This window comes from Dicentrarchus labrax, unplaced genomic scaffold (genome assembly GCF_905237075.1).
Source record: "Dicentrarchus labrax unplaced genomic scaffold, dlabrax2021, whole genome shotgun sequence".
Lineage (NCBI taxonomy): Eukaryota > Metazoa > Chordata > Actinopteri > Moronidae > Dicentrarchus > Dicentrarchus labrax.
Genome location: NW_026136710.1, coordinates 22,625,182 through 22,633,382, shown reverse-complemented (window position 1 = coordinate 22,633,382; position 8,201 = coordinate 22,625,182).

The following is an 8,201-nucleotide window of genomic DNA, read 5'->3' as shown; positions in this document are numbered from 1 at the left end:
CTGTTGTGTTTGACTGCGGTTACGAAGCTGTTTAAAGACTGATGGGGTTCCGGGCCTGCAGTGGCTGACTGAGATGGTACCAGTATGAAAAACACTCATATATATATTTGTAATAAACCTAAGAAAGACAACCTTTATCTAGGGTTTATAGGTTTTGGCTTTATATTTATTAATGAATAATAATATTTATTAATGTAAAGTATGTGATTTTGTTCACATAATGAAAAAATCCTATTAATGTAGCTACACATGTTAATAAGACAGTAATAAAGAGTTTATGACTCAATGATTATTGTTAAGGTTAAATGAATAGTTTGACATTTGGGTAATACTCTTATTCCCTCTACGTAGAGTTCGATGTGAACATCAACACCACTCTCAAATAATTACAAAAACGCTACAACAAGCTAGCCAGTTAGCTTAGCACAAAGACTGGACAGCTAGCCTGGGTCTGTCCACAGGTTTCCTCTAAAGATCAATTTTGCTAATTGCTAATTGTATTAGTCTATTTCTTAGCTGAGACTAGTAACTTCCTGGAGTCTCTGCTGGTTGCCTGGCAACTGCTCAGAGTCTAACAATAGTTCCGCAGCTAATCCCCGTAAAATGGAAAATTCGAATTTTCATTCTTTGGTTTTTGTAAAAAAGTAAACATATGTTAAACACATCGCATGTTGATTATTGGACAGATCCAGGCTAGTGGTTTCCCCCTGTTTCTTGTCTTTGTGCTAAGCTAAGCGAACCAGCTGCTAGCTGTAGCTCTATATTAAATGGACAGATACGAGATGACCATGACAGTATTATTAATGACCTGTAACGGAATTATAAATGATTACATAATTATTGAACATTAATAAAGCAATTAGTAAAAACATCTAAACCTGTGGAAACATAATATTATAACAGTAATACTATATAATACCACTATCCAAAACAACACTACCTGTTTATATTATTCTTTATTCTAGTTTGATCAAATAAAAAAAATAAAAACTTGACTCTAGGTCCTATTATGACATTTTTCTGGGCTTTCAGCTGCATGTCATGGTCTTCCTCTGTGGATATAATCCATTCATTATATGATGCTTGGTCAACGGATGTGTTTCAATGAGCAAACCTCTTTGTTAGTGCAGTTGAAAGCTCCAGAAGAGTTAGTAAGTGGACCTTGAGTTAATCACTACTCTTTTTCTGTCAAACACAAACTACATCCTCTTAAAATCACCAGCTCAACCAACTCCTCTCTGACATAAATTGAACATTACCACTAATCACGTTAGTTACATAAAGATGCAGCGCTGTTGGAGTGTATATAGGCTCTGCAGGGAGAGTGCTGCAGATAATCAATCATCAATTACTCAATGATCTAAAATAGGTAAGGTTTGTCATATCTATGCTAAACGTCACCAAAAGGCCTCCACTACCGGTACGTCATGTGGCTACGTTCTCATTCCCGCTTGGAATTTTTCCCCCTTTGCAAAAACTCTGAGTCCTGTTATCTCTGCTCTGTGCCACTTGGTGGTGTTCTTTAAAATCAATGAATGAAGATATCAGTGGGGCTGTGTATGCAGAGCAGAGCCACCTCAGCCTGACCCTCCCTCAAACTCACCAGCCCCCTTCCCTCCTCCTCCTCCTCCTCCTCCTCCTCCTCCTCTTCCCGGCTGGCTCGTTTTTCAGCCGCTCTCTTAGAGTGAGGCATCGCTCTGCCCCAACACATCACATCCATCGCTGCTGCTCCTCCAGCTCTGCAGGCTTTTTCCAGCTGCCGCTACCCATAATAATTTGCAGTTGGTAGGTTGTAATGGAAGTGATGAGGCAATGTGAACAATGCATTGTGTAATTACAGCAGGAATGGACTGCAGGGGGGATTCAATATCGGATTATTTACAGAGAGCATCTGCCTGCGCATTAATACACACATTCTTTGCTTTAACAGAAGGATTCCAACAAAAGAAAAACGTGAAATGATAGCAGAAACAAACGCTCCAGCCCTCTCTGCTGCTCACAAATGGTGTGGACAATGGGTTGTGTCTGTGTGTATGCACAGCTCCTCCATCTGGATTGGGAAAGACTGACACCCATGAACACACACAATAAAAATCTCTGATTTCCTTTTTGGCTTCAGTGATTTTGTCATTGATTTAATTTCCCCATTTTTTATTTCCAAATGCATTTAGGTTCTTCCCTCAGTATTTTGATATGTGTGTGTGTAAAATAAAAAATACAGACCAAGCAACAAACTCAGGTATCTGAAACACAGTAACCCAACTGAACAATGTAGAAGATATTTATTTGAAGACAAATAAATAAAAATAAATAGAACCTATAAATTGAAAGCATGACATAGGATACAAATACTGCTACTTAACTTTTTTCTTATTCATTTGGCCGATCAGCCACTCTGATCACCGCATCCACATTAAAGGACAATACCAGGTGGTGGGGGTGACATGGGGGGGGGTGTGGCGACTAGTGTTAGTGTATGGGGGTGCTGGGAGGAGGAGGGGTAGACAACAGAGGGAGGGGGGGAGAGAATTGAGGGGGGTTAGCGGGGGGGGGGACTGCTTTGTCAGGAAAGGGGGTTGACATGTTGAGGGGGGATTTGTGGAGTGGGGGGAGGAGGCCACATGTGACAGCAGAAGGGGGGGGGTCTGGTGGATGGGGTGGGGGGTGGACTGTAGGGAATAGGTGTGCTGGCAGGGGGAGGCAGACTGTGGCAGCAGAGATCGTACAGGTCAGCCAGGTTGCACAGAGGTCTGTGGGGGGGGGAGCAGGGGGAGGGGAGGGAATAGGTCAGGGAGGGGGTGGGCAGGGGTCCAGGCTGTGAGGCACAGCAGAAAAACCTTTAAAAAATTCCCCTTTTAAACCAGCTTTGGTCTGCCATGTAAACTAGCTGTTTTTTAAAATGACTTTGATATTTTCACACTTTCCTCCAGATTAGATAATGATGTCACAATGGAGTAAACCGCCTTCTGATAATGTGAAGCTATGATGGTCCAGCTGTCACAGATGTGCTGAATCAACCCTCAATGAATCAACGTTAAAGAAAGGGTCAATTTAAAAAGGGTAAATTCCAAACAAACAAACAAAACTTATTTTCATTTACGTTTAGTTGTATCTAAAAATACAGATTTAATTAATCCAGGTTTTGAATATCTTCTACCCCAACACAATGCAGGTGAAAGTCAGAAATGAGTGAACACAGGAGACTACAGCCATGCTCGCAGCTCTGTGAGGCTAAATCTAAATTTCATCTATTTGCTCCAATAACATTTTAAAGTCTACAACGGTTATCTCCGTTCCAGTTAGTGGAGGGCTAAACCGGAAGCTCGGCCGGTGGAAGTCTCGGTGCGCTCCATGGCTCGCTGGATGTGAAGCGTATATGGAAGATACGGGAAATTGGTCAAAGTTGTTTGGCTGAGCAGCTTCCATAGGAATGAACTGAGCCCCCCCTCCAACGCTGTATCCAGGTCTGCTTTGTGCTGAATGCTATCATCACCATGCTAACGTTCTCAATAGAAATGAATAGAATCTGGTTTATGGGGTTTACAGCATTGAAAAATGACATTTACACAAGAAGCCATGCTAGCAGCTCTGTGAGGCTGTGCTTAGGGGCAGTGCTGCTAACATGCTAGTTTAGCAAGTTATCTTCTTAGGTTAGAATTTTAGCATGCTAATGTTTGGTAATTATTACTTAAAAGACCAGTGTGTAGGATTTTGTGGCTACCTGAATGTTGTTCGCCTCCCAAACCTTTAGGAGGCGCACCGAAAGAGCCAGTGTTTGGTTTGTCCATTCTGGGCTACTGTAAATACACGTCGGTTAAACATGGCAGACCCCCTCGAAGAGGACCCGCTCCCTCTGTTGATAAAAGCGGCTCAGGCTAAGGTAACAAAAACACTACGATTCTTATATTCAGCTGATTATACACTAATGAAAACATACCTAGGAATATTATATTCCACTTCTGCCAATAGATCCTCCTCAATGTTACACACTGGACCTTTAACCACCAGAGGTCAGCAAAAACAAGATACTCAGGGGCTATAAAGTTCCTCTTTAATTGAGTTTTTTGTAATGTGGTCTCAGTAGTTATCTCATTACCATAATTATCATCATCAAGAAAACAAGGTTTTCCTGAAACAAATGTAGCTACAGCTTTCAGACTGGGAGATGAAAGAATTTTCATTCTGTGTTTGCAAACATCCCAAACTATTCTTGCTGCTAGAAGATGACACTGTTTACAGCATGAAAGGTCCTCTTAGTCCTGGAAATAAAATGTGTTGATGAAAACACACAAATAAGATGCAGATTACTGGCATATTAAAGTAAAATACAGCAAGAGTCCTATTCAAATATGCCATATCGAAACACATACTTTCTGCAAGATGACTTAGATTAAGTTACACCCAAAGAGGGTTGCACTCTAATTTGCATTTAGGCCACGCCTATATATAGATATCTGCCACTCCCTTATTTACATAATACAGGCCAGATCACTCTTTTTTACATTCTGCATATCAACCACACCTCCATTTTCATAAATTAAAAGTAAAAAATAGAGCACGCCTCTTCCTCTTATTCTAATTGGCAGAATCAGTGATACATACTGATGAAGAAGACAAACCGCACCCACATTTTAACACTGAAAGAACCAGGCCACGCCTCCATCTGAATATTAAATAGCCCATTGGACCCTATTGCATATTGGAAACTAGGTTATGCCCATATTTGCATATTGAGGGCAAAATATGCTGTATCTTATTTACATATCATAATAAACACAAATTAGGTCACAGTTTGCACGCACCCATGAGGAAATTCTCCTGGAAGAAAATAAATTACATTTACATGTAATTTAAGAAATGATAATAACTTTAGTTAATAAAAACATTTAAGATAATTAAAATATATTATAATATTATTATTACCCAGACTGGATGTTCATGTGGTGCATTTGCTGCTACTCTCCAACGGTGCTGTACTCAAATCCTATTTATTAAAGCAGCTAAGGAACATTCATTTTGTGTTGATTCTGTGTTTGATTCCTGCCTTTCAGATCTTAATATTATCAGCTAAATCTACTAAAACCTTTATGATCAAAGTAAAAGTGCATGGGAAAAAATGTGATTAGTGTATTATTACTGATACATAAATGTGTACAGTTAGTGGTATTTTATTGTTGTAGTTTGGTGAGGTGAGACTAGTTTTGACCACTTTGCATAGACCGTCCAGTCGTTCCCAACTCAAGAGTTGGACCCCTCCAAAGGGCCACAAGATAAATCTGAGGGGTCGTGAAATTTTAATATAGTAGGAAAGAAGTTTTGCTGCGCAAGTTTATATTCTTTTTTTTTTTCCTCCAATCTTTGTTTTTTTTGTTAAAGATTGTATAATTGTACCTCTTTCAGCCTTAAACAGTTCTGTAATAAGTGAAAAGTTAGAGGACAAAATCACCCTTTGGTGGAAATGCAGCAACTCATAGACCTCCTCACTCATAGGCCAAAAAAAGTTGGGAACAACTTTATTAGCTATATTTGTAAAATCTTAACCTGGAAAGCAGCCTTCTGATAAATGCTGTGGAGTTTAAAGTTTCCACCTGAGTTATAGCGCATAAAGTATAAAGTAGCATCAAATGGAACTACTCAAGTAAAGCACCTGTAATTGTACTTAAGTACAATTTGTGAGTACTTAACTACTTTCCACCACTGCTCTCCATCGTCCTAAGTCTGCAGCTGCATCCCATTTCAGAAACTGCCTCCATGGAAGTCCACATTTCAAGCCCAGACATGTCAGAACGGGTCGACGCAGCTGTCCCATTCCAAACATTCCTCTGAATGAGGCCAAGAAATTCTGCCTTTTTCTCCCTCAGATTTGCACCCGAATACATCATCCACACTCACTAGTGAATTCAGTCGTCATCGACTAATAAAGTCGTCCATTTCCTTGTTCCTTGCTGACACCTGAGCGGTAAATCCCAGGGGTAGACCGGTCCCCAGATACCTTAAACTGATGCGGTGATGCTTTACCTCAACACAATGGACAGCAATACTTTTAAACTGCCAATATCACTTCAAATTCTCAGTAACACGTTGTGTTAAGCTACACATACTCATCATTATCTGGCTGCTTGTTAGCATGCATCTTTGTAGCATATTAGCTGTTTGTTAGTCATTATAAAGCACTGACTGTGTGGTATTCACCATAAACTACAGCTACGAGGCCATTAATTAAGAGTTTTCCCTCAACAACCTCCTAATTTCTGCTTATTGATAGTAAGTAAGGAAGTACATGCTGTACATGACTTATTAGTATGGGCCTTATAAGGTGGTTTTAGCAGAAGGATTTTCACAAGGACATTCTGCTTAATGCCACTAATAAATAACAATCTTATGTAACAAGACACACAGTTACAAGTGTTCATAATGTCCCAGTAATTCTAAAGTGAGCTCTTGGTCATAACTGATGTGCTTTGTTCAGTATGGGCAAAAGTCACAATACTTTGAACTATTAAACTCGTTTTCGACTTTAATTGAAATCTTTTACTTTTAATTTAAAACAGGGTTTTAAGTTTTGTTACATAAGAGTAGACCATATTTATAAATTGTTATTACGGGAGAATGAGTATTCTTGTGGTTCTACTACCATATAAGGCTGATACTGAGCAAAGCACATTAAGATCATAATTCACCTCAAAATGATCCAATTTGTGGAACTCTATATTTAACTCTGTCCAATATCCAGGGACATGAGGTGGAACCTGACCCGGTGTTGGCTGTATTTGGGGTGCTGGGGAAGGACAGCCTTCTCAGAGGACACCTTTATTAAACTGGAAACAGGCACAACCTCCCACTTTCACATTGTTGATCAAAACCCTTACGCAACACCTTAAACTGGAAACACTCACATTTATTTGACCAAATTTAAATAAATATCCTCTTTACTATAATAATGATGTCACTCACCATGTAAAGCAGCTCTGCACCTGGATTAATGTTTATACTGTATCTGTACTGTACAGGTTCTAATGTTTTTTTATGTGTATGTACATTCTGTACTGTTTTGACTGACTGAAAAGATTTGGGCTCCCCCTTGTCCTCTTGCTCAAAATGAATCAGAAAATCAAAATAAGACCTGCATGCTGGAGAGCTAGACAGCTTTTCCAAATCAAGCCATGTGAGGATATTCCTAATTATCCCAATAAGGAAAATTCTCAACACACTATATTTGTTTTTATTGCAATAATATTGTATATCGGCCCATCCCTACTTACTCAATAATCAGATATAAGGAGGTTATTGAGGGCAAACTCAAGTAGTTGTAGAATATGGTAGGGTAAATTTGGGCATTAATAAGTGCTTTTTAACAACTAATAAAGATCCAATATGCTACTACTATGCATGCTAATAAGCAACTACTTAATGTAACCTTAATGTAAAGTGTTACCAAATGCTCTATCTGCTAGGGTTGTATGGCTGACAGCATCAGTTATTACTTTGTGTGCAACTTCACCAGTTTGCTTGTGAGAACATGTGATGCAGAGTTTCTGAGTGGCAGACTGCTGGTTTAACATTGTTGAGCAACATGTTGAGGCTGTTGACAAGAACGAACACTGGAGTTTGTGCCTGGCTTTCAGTGGGCCCGTTCATGTGATACATTTACTGACTGAACACAAAGAACTGCTAAATACGACCTGATGTCTGTCAGACTTTGTGAGCTGACGCTTTTTTTCACTCTGCATCAAGGGCCAGAGCTTCGTTGATTCAGCTGGGGAGGCTTCACTCTTCTAAAGGCCACACCTTCACAGGCTAGTCCCTCAGTTGTCTCTGGACTGCCGTGCTTCATTCTACCTCTGTCTGTGCTGCAGTCCAACATCCTGTGTGTGAGGGGAATTCCACCTCGGCCCTTTCATGAGGACTTGTAGTAAGTACAAAAAAAAACCAAAAAAAAAAACCGAAGGACTGTTGCATGTTGTTGTGGAGTTCCCCTACTCCTGGTAACCGCAACTGTTGAAAAAAAAATCATCCTTCACACAGAGGAGTTGTTCCTGACTCATGCAATATTCAACACTTTCTCCCCTCATTTCAGAATCCATCTGCCTCACTGCTTGGTTCATCTCTGGGTCACACAGGCAGCCCAGTCCCTTCACAGTAAAACAATGGACCTCACGCAAGAACACTCGTACAAGCAAATTAACTCTTAAAGGTCCAGT